Genomic DNA, 17312 nt, shown 5'->3' with positions numbered 1-17312 from the left:
CCTTCCAGTACCTGAAGGAGGCCCATAGGAGGGACTTTTTATAAGGGCAGGTAGCAATAGGATGAGGGGAAATGGCTTTAAACTGTAAGAGAATAGATGTAATCAAGATAGTAGGACGAAATTCTTGACTGTGATGGTGGTGAGACAACGGAACAGGTTGCCCAGAGAGGCTGAGGATGTACCAGCATACTTATATGGTATAATAAGGTCAATCAACTTACAGCATGGTTAAGAAAAATGTTTTTTTTTTGAAGTTTATATTTTCCCATACTACAGTAATTCTGCATACAGCTTCCAACCTGAACTATTACTTAGTCACTACTGTTCACTCCACAGTGTCAGACTTTTTTATTTTATCAGCAGTGTTTAATAAGATCAATCACAATGCAAATTTCATTGCAATCACTAGTAACTTTGTACTGAAGTGCTAAGCAAGGAGGCACTTTGGAGCTCCTGACAAGAAGCATTCCGAAGAGTTAAGAGGTATCTAGTAGTCTATAATAAGATTGATAACTTCAACAGGTTTTATACTAGTGAAAGACTTTAAACCACAAATCTTAAAGTTTTATGCATACTTCAATAGCAGAAGGTTATAAACAATTACAAGCAGGAATGGTTTTACATGTTCTCAAATGCAAAGCTAGCCCACTATGTTAAGATTGCTCTGAAGGATTACTATCTAATATTAACACCCTGACAAAAAGGAGGAGGTCTCTTTCATATGACTGTCATAACTAATCAAGTTTAAAAGTATTAAAAGTAAAATAAATAGGCTGTCAAATCACCTCCAGCTGCGTTTTTATCATACTGCATCTGCTGAGTTAGGGTTGAATCAGTTCTTAGTTAGGAGGATGAACAAGAGCCCTGAGGTAGGAGAAAATATTGAGTGGTTGACTGATTGGAGTTTTTGTTATACAAAAAAAGTTTTTGTGAGTGTCCCCGTGAGTATGAAAATATGGAAATGAAAATTCTCCATTTTGATATGCCATAAAGAGGTGCATTTCACCAGGTGAATCCTATCTCAAGAGACTTACACAGAGCAACTTTAAACATTCACACAGACAGCAGAGGTCACCTACAGGCCACAGCCTCCAGGTTACGTCTATTAATGAAAAAAATCTCCAAAACTGCAAACGCGAATTGAAAAGCGCTTTAGTTTCCAGAACAATCAAGCCGTAGTTTGTAGCCATTTTAGAGTCAGTGTTTACATGTCACCTCAGAATTCCACAAACTGCAATTTCAGAGAAGTATGTGATATTCTCAGTGTAGATCACATTCAACATTTTAAGAATAAGCAACTTTCAGACATTTTCTGTATAATAATTCTCAATAATTTTAGATGTCCATTAACAAAATATAGTCAAGACATTCCCTAAATCCAAGAGGCACAAGTTGATGTCATTATCATCTCAATGTGACATCAAAGGTGAAATCCTTGTTAACATTCAACCAAAAATCCACATCTCACCTACTACAATAAAACTAAGATTTCATCTCTGGGAAGATCAAATCATGCTGTAGGATGACACATATATTCCCGTGCATGGAATTATCCAGTGGCACGTGGAGCACTTAGAAATACACCATCCAGCTTTAGAGAAGAAGTCAGAATGGTTTCATTTTAATAAAATAGATCTCGTATTTTACTGATATGAAGAAAGGTGAATGAAGTTCCTCTTCACCACAGTTGCTGCTGGAATTTTCCACTAGTTCAACTATTCAGTAGTTAAGAGGTAATCAGCTCCTAGGGCCCACCTAACCAACTCATTTTCTTAACTCTGCCAATAAATATGCCAATTACAGCAAAATCTAATAGAACAAGATATGCTCTTATGAAGTACAAAGTAAGAGCACGGTTGATTTCAAAGTGGTCATCATACTGCTAATATATTGCAAAGGGCTTTCATCATTTTGATTTTGAATACTGAAGAATAAACTGCAGGGAGAAGCTTTCAGGGCAGTTCTACCACCACTCAGCTAAACAGCAAAATCTGGACATGTGGTAAAGTTATTTATTCAAAGAAGAAGTAATACGGTAAAAGAAGTGTATACAGAATTTATTAATTGTCTCCCAAAACCTCAATAGCACAGTCATTAACATGTATGGTGCTGTTGTGGAAATGAGAAATTAGACAGTAACCACTGCTTTTCACTTTGTCTTCACCAACCAAACTGTTCTGTTCTGAAACATAAAACAAAACACCTTGTCACACCTGTTTTGCTTGCTGCCAGACATACTCTGTATTTAAACACGGGGCAATTAAATATTGGAAATAAAAGGTACTGCCACTATCAGAGCTTTATTCTCTTGGCTGAGCTGCTGCTCAAGTAATGTGCAGTGCCTGCAATTTCTTTTTTACAGAAGAAAGCCATATACCCCTCAAGGCTGCCACAGCACAGCTGCTAATTTTGAATACCTCTCTTACAACTGGATCAGTAAACTCCAAGTAGGGATGAATAAATAAGGTAGGTGGTGGATTTTAAAAGGGAAGAGAAACAAAAATAGAAGAATCTTTTTTTAGCACGAAAAGCCTGGGGGAGATCTCACCACTTCTTTTCCCTGCTGAAAAATGCTATTTGCTTTTTAATTAAAGCTTTTTCAGTTTCTTTTTGTGGCCCAATTTTCACTGAGCAGCACTGTGTCTGTGGAGATGAAAAATGCACAGAGTAATGAATTTTAGATTTGGAAGAAGTCAGCTCTAGAAATAAAAAAAGCTTCCACACGTAGCCAAGATTTGAAGGTGAAGTGATTTAATGGCTGACTCGACTCATTATAATTATCATTATTCATGTCGTGGTGCCACCCAGAGGCTCTGTGTTAGGCACTGTACTAATAATATACTTTCAACAATAAATCTGTGTGCAAAACTATGCAAGGATTTAAGGGACCAGGCAGACTTGAAGCAAGAAGAATGGATGCATGGGAAGTAGATGGGAAAAGAAACTTCAGTAGATGACTACCAGCATGTCTCTCAGTACAACTTTGCCTTTTCAAACAGGAAAATAAACTCTTCTAAGGAAAATAATTTGGCATAGTCCATGTCGAGTCAAAACAAAAGAGAGCTGTACGACAATGCTTGTGTAATGAAACAGCAAAAAGCGCTTCAAGTCTAAATCTTTAGGCTTTTAAGCTATGTAAGATTATCCCTTGCCAAATGACTAAGCTAGGCTTTCTTGGTAGCAAATTTAGCCATACTCTTTGCTGATAGTTGTCAAAAACCTTTCTCATCCAAGAAAACATGCCTTTTGCAAAACTCTCTAGACTAATAATTTAAAATAATTACATATAAATTGTGATTAGACATACCCAAATATACTACATGCATCTGAGCAGTAGGATGGGGCACAGCTCAAAATGTACAGAGGAAGGGGAGGTGTCAAGTTTTTGCTAGCAAGAAATAGCTTTTGATTTCTCAAATTCTCCATGTCACATCCTTCGCTACTGCAAATCTTAGCTGTGTTTCAACTCATATGCAACCACGTTTCCTTCCACTGACAGAAATCCATCATTAACTGCAACAACAGAAAAACAGTGACTTGCTGTGATGGCACAGATCTTTCAAGGAGCTTTGCAATGCTTACATGCTTTCAGCAGTTATCCTCAGACTCTTTTAAAAGGATAATTACATCTATGAGGTAACCAAGAACTTTTATAGTAATTAGATACAAATTCAGAAAACAATAATTACACTAAACTAATAAAATAATTCTAATTGTTACACTAGATAGCATGCTATTTCACAGGTACTCACAGCTGAAGGTGAGCAAAGCCAAATATTCTACATTTGCCATGAAAACTTAAACAGAAAAAGTGATATTAATGTATATTTTCATTTGCTTTGAATTTATCACTACTAATCATCCACAAGGTTTTTTCAGTCTGTATTTGTGGAATCAGAAATCTGTCAAGAACGAACATTTTCCAGGAGAATGTTGAATCAGGCCATACTCTGTTTACTAAAGACACAAGTCTATATATTCTCAGAGCTACTTGTTAAACAAAACATAACTTCAGTCCTTAATTCCCAGTCAGTCCTGTAAAGATACAAGGTCAATTATTTCATCCCTGTAAATTAAAGGCTGGAAACAGCATACCAAGTAACTAAAAGCCTAACAACAGACAGGCTGTTTTCATTACACTTCATATCAATAACAGTTGTCAAAATGAAAAGAACTGAATTCAAGCTTCATTGGCTTCTCACAAGCCATTAGCAAATGCTTAAGTCTCTGTTTTGATAGGCAAGGAAAGCCTTTATAGTCTAATAAATGTAAAAATAAAAGATCTAATTTATTCACTCATCAAAAATGGAGGACACAGCTTGACAAGTTTATATGCCTGAACACACACCCACCAATTAAAATGGTGAGGATGGATGATCACATAAATTTCTGGTGTACTGCATATGGCAACCTTGCAAGACTGTCACGAAAATTACAAGATCTTGATCCTGAAGAAGACATCTGCTCCATCTCCTCTTCCCTCAAGGGGCTCTTGTTCCACCTAATCATTCCTGAGACATTTCTGTCTAACTGGGTCTCCAAGGCTTCCACGGCAGAACCACTACAGCCTCCCAAGATAGTCTCTTCCCCAGTTTTGTAAAAAACTTACTACTATTTCAAATATTCTGTAGAAATCCCTTTTACTGAAACTTTACTTCAACATTTGTTTTAACCAGAAACACAAATAATCTTATTCCTTTCCATCTCTTTTATAGCAGACATAAGAGATCTCTCGTTATGTACTTACTTGTCTTCCCTGATGGCAACCCCAACTCTCTCATTATTCCCTCATATCATGCTGTGTAGATTTCATAACCACGACTGCACTTCAAATTCTCTACAGTAAGTCTATATCCTACTGGAAAGGCATACCAGAGAATTAGCAAAGTACTGCATGTTCTTACTTTTTTAGTTCAGTTAAGTAATTCTGAACTTTAATTCCGCATTCTGATACAGTTGCCATCTCCCCCAGCTTCTTTGCATCTGCAAATTTAATAAGAATGCATTCTAGTCCACCATCTGGGTTGGTAATAAAGACTAATGAGGAAAAGTCTTTGCTGAGCGCCGTTCTCCTGGTCTGACAACAAACCACTCATAAGTATTCTCTGAAAACATTTTTCCATTGACTTACACATTCACCGTACAGAAGAATGATTTAAACATTTATTCAATCTAAAGTATCATTAGAAGGAAAGTCCAGTACCTTATGAAACACTCCAAAATATGTCACCTACTAATTATTCTCTCCCTGTAAGGCTTGTCACTTTCTCATGAAAAATCAGACTGGTTTGATACTTTTTCTTTCTGCACGTTTCCTGTTCATTAGTCTTTATACCTTCATTTTAGAGCAGTGATATCTTTTTTTGTTTTTGTTGTTGTTGTTCTTTAATTCTACAGGATTACCATATAACCGTTCCAAGACATGAGGAGGATACACCAATATATCAGCGCTTGCATTGCTATCAGTCTGCTATCAGTCTGATGTGCAGCATGCAATCACTAGAAGTGCCAAACAGCAATTCCACTCAGAAAATCAGCTGTTCTAAAGAGCAGACAAATGGTACACATCATAGGGGAATCAACTTTTTGCAAGGGTAGACAGTGATAGGACACGGAGCAATGGTTTTAAGCTCAAGGAGGGAAGATGTCGGGGGAAAGTTCTCCACAGAGAGAGTGGTGAGATACTGGAACAGGCTGCTCAGAGAGGCTGTGGATGCCCTAGGAAGTGTTCAAGACCAGACTGGATGGGGCCCTGAGCACCTGGTCTAGTACCAGATTTGGAAGTTGGTGTCCCTGCCTGTGGCAGAGGGGTTGGAACTTTACTTTGAAGTTTGGGCAGTTGGACTTTAGGTTTACATCTGTCTTCGTGAGTGTATTATGGTTCTGTAAGATGAATCTCTTTTTAAAAGATGGTAATAAATGACTCTGTAGGAACATAGGTATTCTTGTGACTCAATGTTTTCAGTCTGCCAATGCCTGTAGATCAAACCTGCTGAGTGTACAATTAACAGCCTACTTTTCCAGTTATGTACCCTCACAAAAGCCAAGGTTGACATAACCGTCATAAAGAAAGAACACAATACACGTATCTGAACAAAGTACAATACAAAAGGATGAAGATTTGCTTTCTAAACAAACAATAACAAGAAAATACAGCAACCTTAACTGAATAGAAATATGCACCAGGATAGCAGGTAGGCATTCTTGAAATGTACCACACTTCCCCTGCACAGGCATATTCATCCCCAGTTTTGTTGTTTCTTTTTCCCATATTTACACCAGAGTGCTCAACAGCAAAGTAGTAATTTTCTTAACACCTTCTTCCTGCAACTGTCAAATTCCACAACAATTCAGATACAATGCCAGAAGATCAGAACATTTCAATGTAGTCATGAGAAAACACCAAACACATTGGCTGGAATCTCATAGGTTAAAACTCCATCATCCAAAGATCTTCTGAGGTCAACCATAATGACATATCTTTAGATATCTTTCTACTCCCAGTAATTCCCTTTACTCAAACCTAAAATTGCAGCAAAGTAAAAGGAACATTAGTTTTACACACTGCAAGACCATCAGAACCCTAACAATAATATTCCCTTGGATTTACAAGAATGCAAAGAATTTTATCACTCAATATTTGCTCAGGACAACCTGTGGCAGTGATGTGATTCCCATACATGACTGTTAGATCTCACTGGGGTGAGTGACCAGAAAAACTTTACTCATAAGCAGTTGTATTTCACATAAAATGTTTGTGATGAAAGAAAGCAGGTCCAAAGAAAATAAATGATATCCCATCTGTTTATAAGCATACGGTTATTACCCTATCAGAACAAATCTTGTTCAGATCCAAAAAATTATACACTTTAGTACTTCTCCCCCTGCTATAAAAATTAGTTCCAGGGGAAAAACAACTGACACCAAGTTAATTTTATAAGCAGTGTGACATTTATAAAAAAAACTAATGTTCCTGTTAATTGACTGGCTGAGGGAAAACATGGAGGCGATCCACCTAACTTTGAGTTTCATGTCAATGCTTGTAAAGAAAAAGGGTAAAAATCCCCATGTATCAGGCTCAGACCTGCTCACGTGTACCAGCCTTATTAATAAAAAAAGGCTGATTCAACATATTTTTCATTTGCCCCTTTCTAGTTTGTTTAATACTTGTTCTTATTCCAAGCAAATTTCACAAAGTGAGTACTGATCTTAAAGTGCAATGTTGTGAAAGTGAAATGTTCTCTACTTCTGAGAAATAGCCATGAATAGGCTGAGAGCTTGTGGGACTGCATCAATAAAGGACATCCGGTGGTTGGGATCTACTCTAGGCCTCCTGATAATGGGAACCCTGTAGATGAGGCCTTCTTGCTTCAGCTGAGTAGGCAATTCAAAACAGCCAGCATGGTTTCACAAAGGCACATCATGCCTTACTAATCGAGTGGCCTTCTATGACTGCAGAAAAATGGACTTGATGGATGGACCACTCACTGGATAAGGAATTGGCTGGATGGCCAAGAGAAGGCTCCAGGAAGACCTCAATGCGGCCTTCCAGTACTGAAGGAAACATAAGCAGGAGGGGGACTGACTTCTTACACAGTCTGAAGTGATAGGAGGAGGAGGAATGGCTTTGAAGTAAAAGAGAGGAGATTTAGGTTAGATGCTAGGAAGAAATGTTTTGCTCAGAGAGTGGCGAGATGCTAGAACAGGCTGCCCAGGGAGGCTCTGGATGCTCCATCCCTGGAGACATTCAAGGCCAGGTTGGATGGGACCCTGGGCAGCCTGACTGGATGAGCAGCAACCCTGCCTATGGGAGGTGGTATTGGAACTAGGTGGGCTTTAAGGTCCTCTCCAAACTAAGTCATTCTATGATTCTATGAAAGGATTCTTTAAAAATGAATAGCAAACAGCAGAAGGACTGCAGCAATTCTCCCACTAAGCTAAAGGCTAGAAGAAAAAAAGTCTGGCTACTAAACCAACATTCCTTATGCTGACAGTAATAACAAGAGGAAAAACGAGGGAAAATGCATCCCCTTGTCTTTTCTATTCTTCTCCCCTTGCCTTCATGCCCAAGCAAGGAGAAAGTATCTCTCAGATCAATACTAGAACAGTCGATGTATGTGAGTAATAGTGAGTGATGAACCTGAGAGGGGAAAACTGGCCAGCAAATTTTGTGTATGCACATCTACAGAAGTTCAATAATGTATGTGCTGTATTCTTGGCAAGTTAAGAAGTTTTCAATTAAAAAACAAAAAAACAAACAGAAAAAACAAACAAACAAACAAACAAAAAACACTTTCAGAACCATACTTTAAATACAACTTTTAGCTTGGTTCACAGTATTACCACAGGTTTGCTCATCAGGGTACCCAAGAGTGCTGGATCTCTTCCTGCATGGACCAGCAGGTTTACTGCAGCTAAACATCTGCAATTCTTCCCTAAATCATGCAAATCAGCATTTTGCTCCCATGTGATGGTAAGACACGAGCCAGAGAATACATCTCAGTATTATTTGTGCCAAACAATCGGGCCTCATACTCTAGGGTAAAACAAATGTAACTTCACACAACTGTGAATGGAAGCTGCTGGGAGTTTTGGCTTTGTTTTCTAATGTGCATGAGACAGAAATGGGAGATATCAGAGCTGGTTCAGATCTGAAATACTCTCTGAAAGCCCTGCTAAGTAAGTTTTGCATTCAAAAAATTACTTTTTTACTCTTTTACTTTGGACTTGATTGAAACAGAAAAGGAATATTTTGAAAAAGTAAAAGGAAAATAAAATTTTTCCTTATGTAATTTGAAAAAAAATAACAGATGCCCACAGAGGTTGTGGAGTCCCATTTCTGAAGATAATCAAACCTGGATGTGATTCTGGGCAATGTGGCCCTGCTTGGACCAGTTGAACTAGATGATTCCAAGTGGCCCCTTCCAAACTCAGTTGTTCTGTGATTCTGTGACATCACAGTAACCAGTTGTGCACATCTCTGTGGAAGCTCCCTCTTTATAACCAACAGAAAACCTAGACTTAAAACTTTTCCTCTGCTGGCTTTCTGCCAGCCATCTCCTCCTGCGCAGAAATTAGCACTAACTAGACACCTTCTGTTAGTTATCAATGGCACATCTTGTATACTCATTTGGGGGTTCTTTTCTTTAAAGTATTTATTATCAATGTACTTTATTGTAATTATCTCTTTTCTACTTTGATTTTTGAGAAGATTCAATTTGCATTTCATTTGTCACTTCATCATGATAAAAATCCTTTATTTAGACCGATATTGCTATGAACTGTGATAAAGAATTCAAAATAAATTCACTTTCCTGAGCTATTTTGCTAAGTGAATGTGAGCAGGACATTTTTAAAGCAGCCTTAAGGAAAATGCTACAACTGCTCATTATACTGGCAGCCTATAAGAAGCGGGAATATTCTTCTGAAAGTAGAACTTCAGAGTAAAATCTCATTTGCCACTACTCTGTCTGAATCTGGAAAGAAAACTTACAGCACTTTCTGTTGATCATTTCCCCTCCATTGTGATTGATGCTGACCTTTCTGTATCAAATACCATCTGCAGACCAGAGATGCCTCCCTTCAACATCTAATAATAGGTTACTAGTAATATTTTCATGTGCACTAAACACAAAGTATCCATCCACCGTACCCTGTTCTATTTCACATTGCTAAGTTCCAAGCTCTTTTTCCAACTGACGAAATTCTCAGTACAACATTTTCCATTTTCCTCCTTTTTTTTTTTTTTTTTTTTTTTTTCCCCCAAGGGGAATTTAGGATGCTAATGATAACTTTCAAAGTAAAAATGGTAGATGAAGTGCTCCTACCAATAAATGACAGCTTCAAGTCAGTGGTTCAGCATCCCGCAAGTTGCTGAGGGATTGTTCCAACTGAGACTATGAGGGTATGTTACAAGCTATTAGACATCATACAATACACATCCTAGATGTTATATTTAGCCTTTCCTTTGCCTACATAAGCTGACCCGACCTAACTAATGATTTCCGAGAGTGGAGATTACCAAATGATCTGAAAAGTTTGCAGAATTTCTCTTTCCCAGAAGAATTTATAACCACAGGAAGCATTCACCAGTGCTGTCAGATTGTCACTTTAACATTCCCTCAAACTAAGAATACTGATACAAATTCATACTAAGGGAAATGAGTTGAAATTATTGTCTCTTGTTCCAGGTCTTCTGGAAACTCATTTTTAAATGAGAAAGCAGATGCAGATTCCGTTTTTTCTTTAACATTCAATTCTGATAAGCTGATGTGATTATTTTTTTTCCTGCAATTATTATTTTTACCATAGTAGTGGGTTTCTATCAGGTCAGTTTGTACAATTGAATTGGTTATTTATTTACCTCAAAGCCAGGGGCACCCATAGTCACAGCTGTCCATCTATAAGAGTCAGAGGTAGTCCTGGATAGTTAAAAAGCGTTGAGCTGGAGAAGCTGTACATGTAGCTCATGACATGACATGTAGCTCATGAAAGACTGAATTAATGTACACTAGAACCACCTACACTGTTTCTCCAGATCAGTCAGCTTACATCAGCTTTCAAACTACTCATTCTGTTTTGCTTCCAAAATCTTGTTTTGCTTCCAAAATCCTGGGGACATATATTGATAGTGAGAAGCATGGTCTGAAACAGGTGAACAAAAACCAGCTCCATTATTAATGCATACAACATCCATTTCTATTTGTCATCAACAACTGAACTTCGGAATAAAAGTTTTTTTCTTCTTTTTCATCTTCCATGATTATATATTTCCTAGGAACGAATACACTGTCAAATTTAAGGTGTAAATAATAAAGAATGGATAAACTTTTATAATGGAATGGAACATTCATGGGGATGAGTACAAAAACATATTTACAATCTATTTATATTTTATGAACAGGTATACTTTGGTATTTGCTTTAGGAAACCTTTGCTTGATGCCTCTTAGAACCAGCACAATGCATGCATCAAACAGAATGAGCCAAGCTCATTCCTTGACTTTGTAGGACCTTTGTTATTACTGCTATTGACACGCCAGGTAAAGATTGCCTTTTCTAAAATAAAATATCACAGAATCACAGAATTGTAGGGTGTTGGAAACACCCTCTGAAGACCATCCAGTCCATCACCCTGCTAACACAGGTTACAGTGGGTTGCACAGGAAAGCACACACTGGTCTAGAGTACCTCCAGAGAAGGAGACTCCACAACCTCACTGGACAGCTTCTTTCAGTACCACGTACACACTGTTAACAATCCATGCACTTTCAAGTCTAGTTCAAATTTCCTTTAATCCTGATAATTTCTTGGAATTCAGATGGACAGGTGTCTCAGCTTCTGTTCACAATCCTGAAGGGAAGTTTTACTCAGAGGTCCCAACCTTTAATAGCAATTTTTGGAATTTGCATTCCAAAGAACACACAACTATGGCTTCAGTACAACAAAACACGTGAAAAAGTAGACGTTTTTACTTCACTGTCTTTTTCTTTTTCTTTTCCTCATTGTTGGCAGTCCTGCAGTTGCATAGCTTAGCATGGACCATAAAAACCCCAATTCTCTAAGTATCCCACTGTCTGATAGCAATGAGGGTAAATCTATATGAAAACAATGGTGTCAGGATATAATTAAGAGCAGAGAACCTGTCACCGATGTCAAAAATCTTGTATATGAACCTAGGAATAAGAAAGCTGGTCGTAGTACTGACCTAATTTCCCAAATATTTGGGAAATTTCTAAATTAAAAAAAAATCATCGAACTACTTTTGAAGACACTGACAAAGAATATCGAAGTGTTTCATACATTGATAGTCAGGCTTTTTAAATTAAATACACTGCTGTTGTTGTTTAGAAAAATCCCCGTGTTTTTTTTTACAGTGTCTGCCCAAGAAAAGCCAATAATTGTGAATAAAGACCATGAGCAAAATGCAAATATATGGGAATGATCAGAACTCCGTCTCACAGCTGAGAGTCACTCTGATGGGAAACACTCACTATAACCCATTAAACACACCCCTGGCACAGCTAATTTCAAAGCACACGTCCATGCCCTTGTGTCAGTTTTGAAGAGAAAAGCTGCTGAAATAACCATGCTGTTTGTCAGTACTTTATTATGCAGCTCCCCAAACACACATGCATTGAACTACTGTCTTTTCAAATGGCTTCCAATGTCTTAGCACATTTTTCTAGTTACACAATCACCACTAATAAACCAGAATGCAATGACATCAAAATAAAACCACCTCTGCAGTTCTCCACGTGTTGCACTGCAATGTACTGTAAGAAGCAGGGCATAATGACACCCTGCAAAGTTCAGCATTATGCACCAAATATTTTGACAAAAACCAACAAATTTAGCTACTACCAAAGACATGTTTGAAGGTAAAATGTAACTCAAGAACGACGGATGGATGCTTCTGTAGAAAAATGTGCCATGACAATTAAGCTAAGCTAAGAGATATCACTTGAATTCTTCACTAAGGTTTTCTCTGTACACAGGGATAGACTGAACACTGACCCATGAGGGTACAGGAGAAAGAACAATCTGTTTCTTTATCTAAAAGCCTCTTCAGTTTAAATTCCTTGTCATGGATGAAATATTACTACAGAAAATTGTAAACTTGCAAGAATATGTTGTAGTCATAAAAGTGTAATTTGCTGTAAGAGCTGGCAGGAAAAATAAGGATGAACATAACAGCAAATGCATCTGGCCATTTGTAGAAGGGATTTGGCTGGACAACAGTGTGGAGGAGAAAGATGACCTCTCTCTGAGTAAGCCACTACTGTCCATCCAAATCTCTTCTACAAATGGCCCTACAAACAATTCTGTAGAAGAAATACATTAATATTAGAACTGCAGACCAGCATCGCTTTAAGAAAGACTGAATCTCTCCTCAATCACTTACTGGTTAATTCCCGGTGGAACTGCCATCTTTGCTTGCAGCCCTCCTATTTTTGAAACTGCCAACTACATTATGAAATCTGAAGTTTGCAGTTCCTCTCTGAGAAATACAGATATCAGTTTGCAATTTGAACATAGACAGCAATTTGCAAGATAGTTCATTTTATTGCAATATACTTTTTTCATTTAGAAATATCTTACGAACACTGAACAAAAAATTCCCCTGACTTTCCCTTCACTTATCATAGAATTATAAATCATTCGAGTTGGTTTATGTTAAAATCTATACCCATGTTTTTTTATACCCTCATGAGCATCATGAACATGTGGTGATTGAAGGGCTTTGGGTTCAGAGCATCACACTTGGCTACAAGGCAGGCAACATTGGGAGAAAGCAGAGGTCTTCCCTCCAGGATCTGAAGGAGGTTTCCCAACTATTTTATTATGCAGCAAGATCTGGGAATTTGCTGCTTTCACTTGAAATTTGGAGGAAAAAAAGAATGTTAAAGTGACAAAACAGTACTCTAGTGCCAGTGAATTATTTATATGGTTTTACAGTCCTCAATTTTCCAAGTTAGGCAGGTGCTTATGTTGAAGTTCTATATGAGGAAAAGAAGGCAAAAATATAGACATCTATTTTCTTATTTTCACTGTTGACACACAGAGAAACAGTACGTAGAAAATAAGATCTAGTATGTCAGGAAAAAATACGGTACAGCAGAGTAAAATAACTGTGGAAAAATAAACCATGGTCTGTTTTTTGGGTGGTCTTGTCTGGAGGCAAGAGTTGGACTCAGTGATTCTTATCCAACTCAGGACAGTCTATGATTTTATGAAACTGCTTATAGCAATACATTCTGTGGTAGTGTTGCTGCAGAGTTACCAACTGCATCCAGCCTACAATAATGCTGAGGATGACACAAATCATAGTATGGCTCAGCAAGCACCAGGACAAGATGCCCAAATAAACATCTCTAAGACAGAAGAATCAGTTTAAGCGTGAGAACTCTTTTGGCTTTAGTTCTGACTTTACCACAGGCTCTCTTCAGGATCCCTTTTCATTTCTTTTCCATTCATGCACACAGCAGAAAGAACTTCACTGTCAAATAGTGATATATAAATTGGGCAGCCAGTGAGAGACTTCATAAAGGTCAGCTGTCCCGCAAGAAATATAAAGGTAGAAGCTTTTTTTTCTAATCAAATCTTGGTTTTGTAGCACAGAAGCTGGCAAATAAGATTTTGTTGCTGTGCTCCTTATTTCTTGGGAAGTTTCTGACACACAGCATTGGAACTTTCCACAAATATCAGCAGAACCCCAGAAGGAGTGTGGGTCTGCATAATCCTGTTCCATCTAAATTGACTATCAATAAACTGTGTGACTGAACACTGTGACGATACTGGACCGACGCTATATAATTATTAAATAATTCTTACCATGATAATTGCTGCATTATTGAGACTCCCTGTCAAAGAGCATTCGCCTTTGTTGAAGAAACCTTCACTGCATTTCTCCCAAACCAGAGACAAAAGCCAGTTTTACTACTTAATAGGCAATCAGAAGTCAACAGAGCAATGCAAAGTTGAAGGAAAAAGCCTGAATAACCAGGAGGAAGGCACATGCAAAGATATGTGACAAAGTGGAATTTTACAGAGGCACAAAAACAAACCCAAGAATTTAGCAACTTATTCACAGGATTACAGAATGGCTGAGGTTGGCAGTGACTTCTGTGTCCATCTGGTCCTGTCCCCACTCAAGAAGAGACACCCAGAGCAGGGTGCCCAGCAACATGTCTATCCTGGGAAAGTAGAGGTGAATTGGCTTTTTCTGGCCTTCACAGAAGGACAGTAATAGTGGAAAGGAACAAAACATTGGAGGAGGAGGGGTGCAACTAAAAAAGCAGGAAACTTTGACTCAGTATACATATCACTTTACACTCTGTTTTTAGTTATTTTTTAAAAATTGTATTCCTTGACAGCTACTTTGCTGCATTTAGTTCACATTTCTTGCTTTCCTGAACCCACACAACCTACTGTAACAAACTGCAGTGCCCACTCACTCAACCAGAATTAGTTGAAAGTTAAATATAAAGTACATAGAGAGCAGGGAAAATTGCAGTTCACCTCCTCTGTTAAAACGAGGCTCAATGATACTAAATTGGAATACATTACCAAAAGTTGTCAAAATAAAATGGGTTAGTAACCCGGAGTAACCAAAACACTGTCCTAACTACACACAGCAGTAAGCCTTCCTTCAAGACATGTCTTTAGAGAAGCTTTGCCTTATAAGAAACATTAATACATTAAGAAGAAAGTACATATTTTAAATATTTTATGGTAACGATTGATGATCTATTCAAACTCCCCTCTTCCACATACACCTTAAGGGATACTTTTAGTTTCTGTTCTTAATGCAACCCTATATGTTTTGATTCTGTAAAGCAGGCACTATCAAATTTTTTTTGGACGTCTCCTAAGAACAAAACTATGCGTATTTCACTTAAAGAGAATAGTTTTTAAAACACTGACAGCTATTACCAGAAGAAAAGTGTTTAGAACACTCTATCCCTTGGATTAAATGATGATAATCAATGTGATTTGTATTTTCAAAAACATTTATGTCAGCCATTGTATACAGATGCATTGTGAAACTGGAAAAAAGTCACTTACTTTCCAATGGATTCTTGCAATTAACACAAAGAAAATGAATGATCCCAATACATATTGCTATTTATAACATTTCAAAATGTGCACACTATCCTAATATCTTTCCACATTCGTCTATTACAAACATTTTTACCTCATGAAACTGTTGTGCACAGATGAAATGTGCCCATAGGAGGAAAGTTTCAACACATGAAAACAAATTTTCCATCATATTGGCAGGCAAATACCACTGTTACTAAAATGAGGAACACCTGTCATTTTTGAGCTAAAATGAGATCAGTGTTTGTTTTGTAGATGCCCTGACTTCTCTGATTTCCCTACCTACCCTCTGAGGGCTGATCCCATATCCCAAAGTGGTCATTAATGTCCTGACCAGAGGAGATGTGCTATGCAAGGTATTCTGCAGGCTTTATACTATACACTATATCATACAACCATATCATAGAGTCATAGAATGGCCTGGGTTGAAAAGGACCACAATGATCATCCAGTTCCAACCCCCTGCTACCTGCAGGGTCGCCAACCAGCAGACCAGGCTGCCCAGAGCCACATCCAGCCCGGCCTTGAATGTCTCCAGGGATGGGGCATCCACAGCCTCCTTGGGCAACCTGTTCCAGTGCGTCACCACCCTCTGAGTGAAAAACTTCCTCCTAATATCTAACCTAAACCTCCCCTGTCTTAGTTTAAAACCATTCCCCCTTGTCCTGTCACTACCCACCCTTGTAAACAGCCATTCCCCTTCCAGTTTATACGCTTCCTTCAAATACTGGAAGGCCACAGTGAGGTCTCCCCAGAGCCTTCTCCAAGCTAAAAAAACCCCGTTCCCTCAGCTTTTCTTCACTTGAATATCCACTTGCAAGGTTACAATCAAGAAAGCATATATGTCTTTACTGGTCAAAATTTCTTCAGTTTCTGCGCATCACTGTAAAACTGAAAATAAAGTTGGGAGTTAAGGCTTTACTCTGCTTACCTTAAAACAAAATATTAACCCTGTAATTTGAAATTGGCAATTGTTCTCATGAGAGGGCTTTATTTGGGTTGATGGGCATAGTTTAAATATCTCCTTGTAAGTCTGGAATATCTTGCATATTTCTTTGCCTAACTGTACTTGAGATCAAATGGCTGGGCAAAGATTATCAGCTAATGCAGGTCTGTAAGTTTCACAAAGTGGTCCTCTTGGAGTGAAAGAAGTACCTTACAAATATGCATCATAACGTTCCTGAATTTGCAAGCCTGCACGGCTCTGTTGTCTGTCACACTTTGGCTCAAGGGGAGAACCATGCATTAAATTACATTAAGTTAAGGTTTGGTGTTTCCAAATGTAATTTGCTCTGATTCACCAAAGTGAAAATCAGCAGCAGCTGCCCTAAGTGCTGCACTCAGCAGCATGAAGGGAGAGGTGTGATTCATTTTGAACAGTGAAAGAAAAGAATTTCTTTCCTTTTTATTCTGGGCCACTTTGGAGTAGTTTGCAGGCTGTGAGCACACCATCATTTGGGAACTGAAAAACACATGGCTTTGTTTCTCTCGTACATTATTTCATCAAATATGATGATTGTATTGTATTCAAAGTATAGATTTAGTAAGCTCAGTAATCAGAATGAACTGCAAAGATTTTCGAAAACTTGTAGAAGTTAGATTTGGTTCAAATCCATCTTTTTGACTCTTTTTAATTTAATCTGAAATGCAAACAGATCAATTTTTATTTTATTTGCAACTTTGTCAGGGATCTTATGACTGTATAAATCA

The 17312-nt window shown here is 37.9% G+C and overlaps 1 protein-coding gene across 3 annotated transcripts in view; it reads right to left on the bottom strand.

The window, feature by feature from the left end:
• Nucleotides 1-17312, bottom strand: part of TRAPPC9 (trafficking protein particle complex subunit 9) — a gene marked incomplete at both ends in the record, with an annotated part of 466587 nt that overhangs the window by 196585 nt on the left and 252690 nt on the right. The window lies entirely within an intron of this gene.

Source organism: Tetrao urogallus (assembly GCF_951394365.1).
Source record: "Tetrao urogallus genome assembly, chromosome: 3".
In the NCBI taxonomy this organism is placed as follows: domain Eukaryota; kingdom Metazoa; phylum Chordata; class Aves; order Galliformes; family Phasianidae; genus Tetrao; species Tetrao urogallus.
This window is presented reverse-complemented; position numbering and strand designations above follow the sequence as displayed.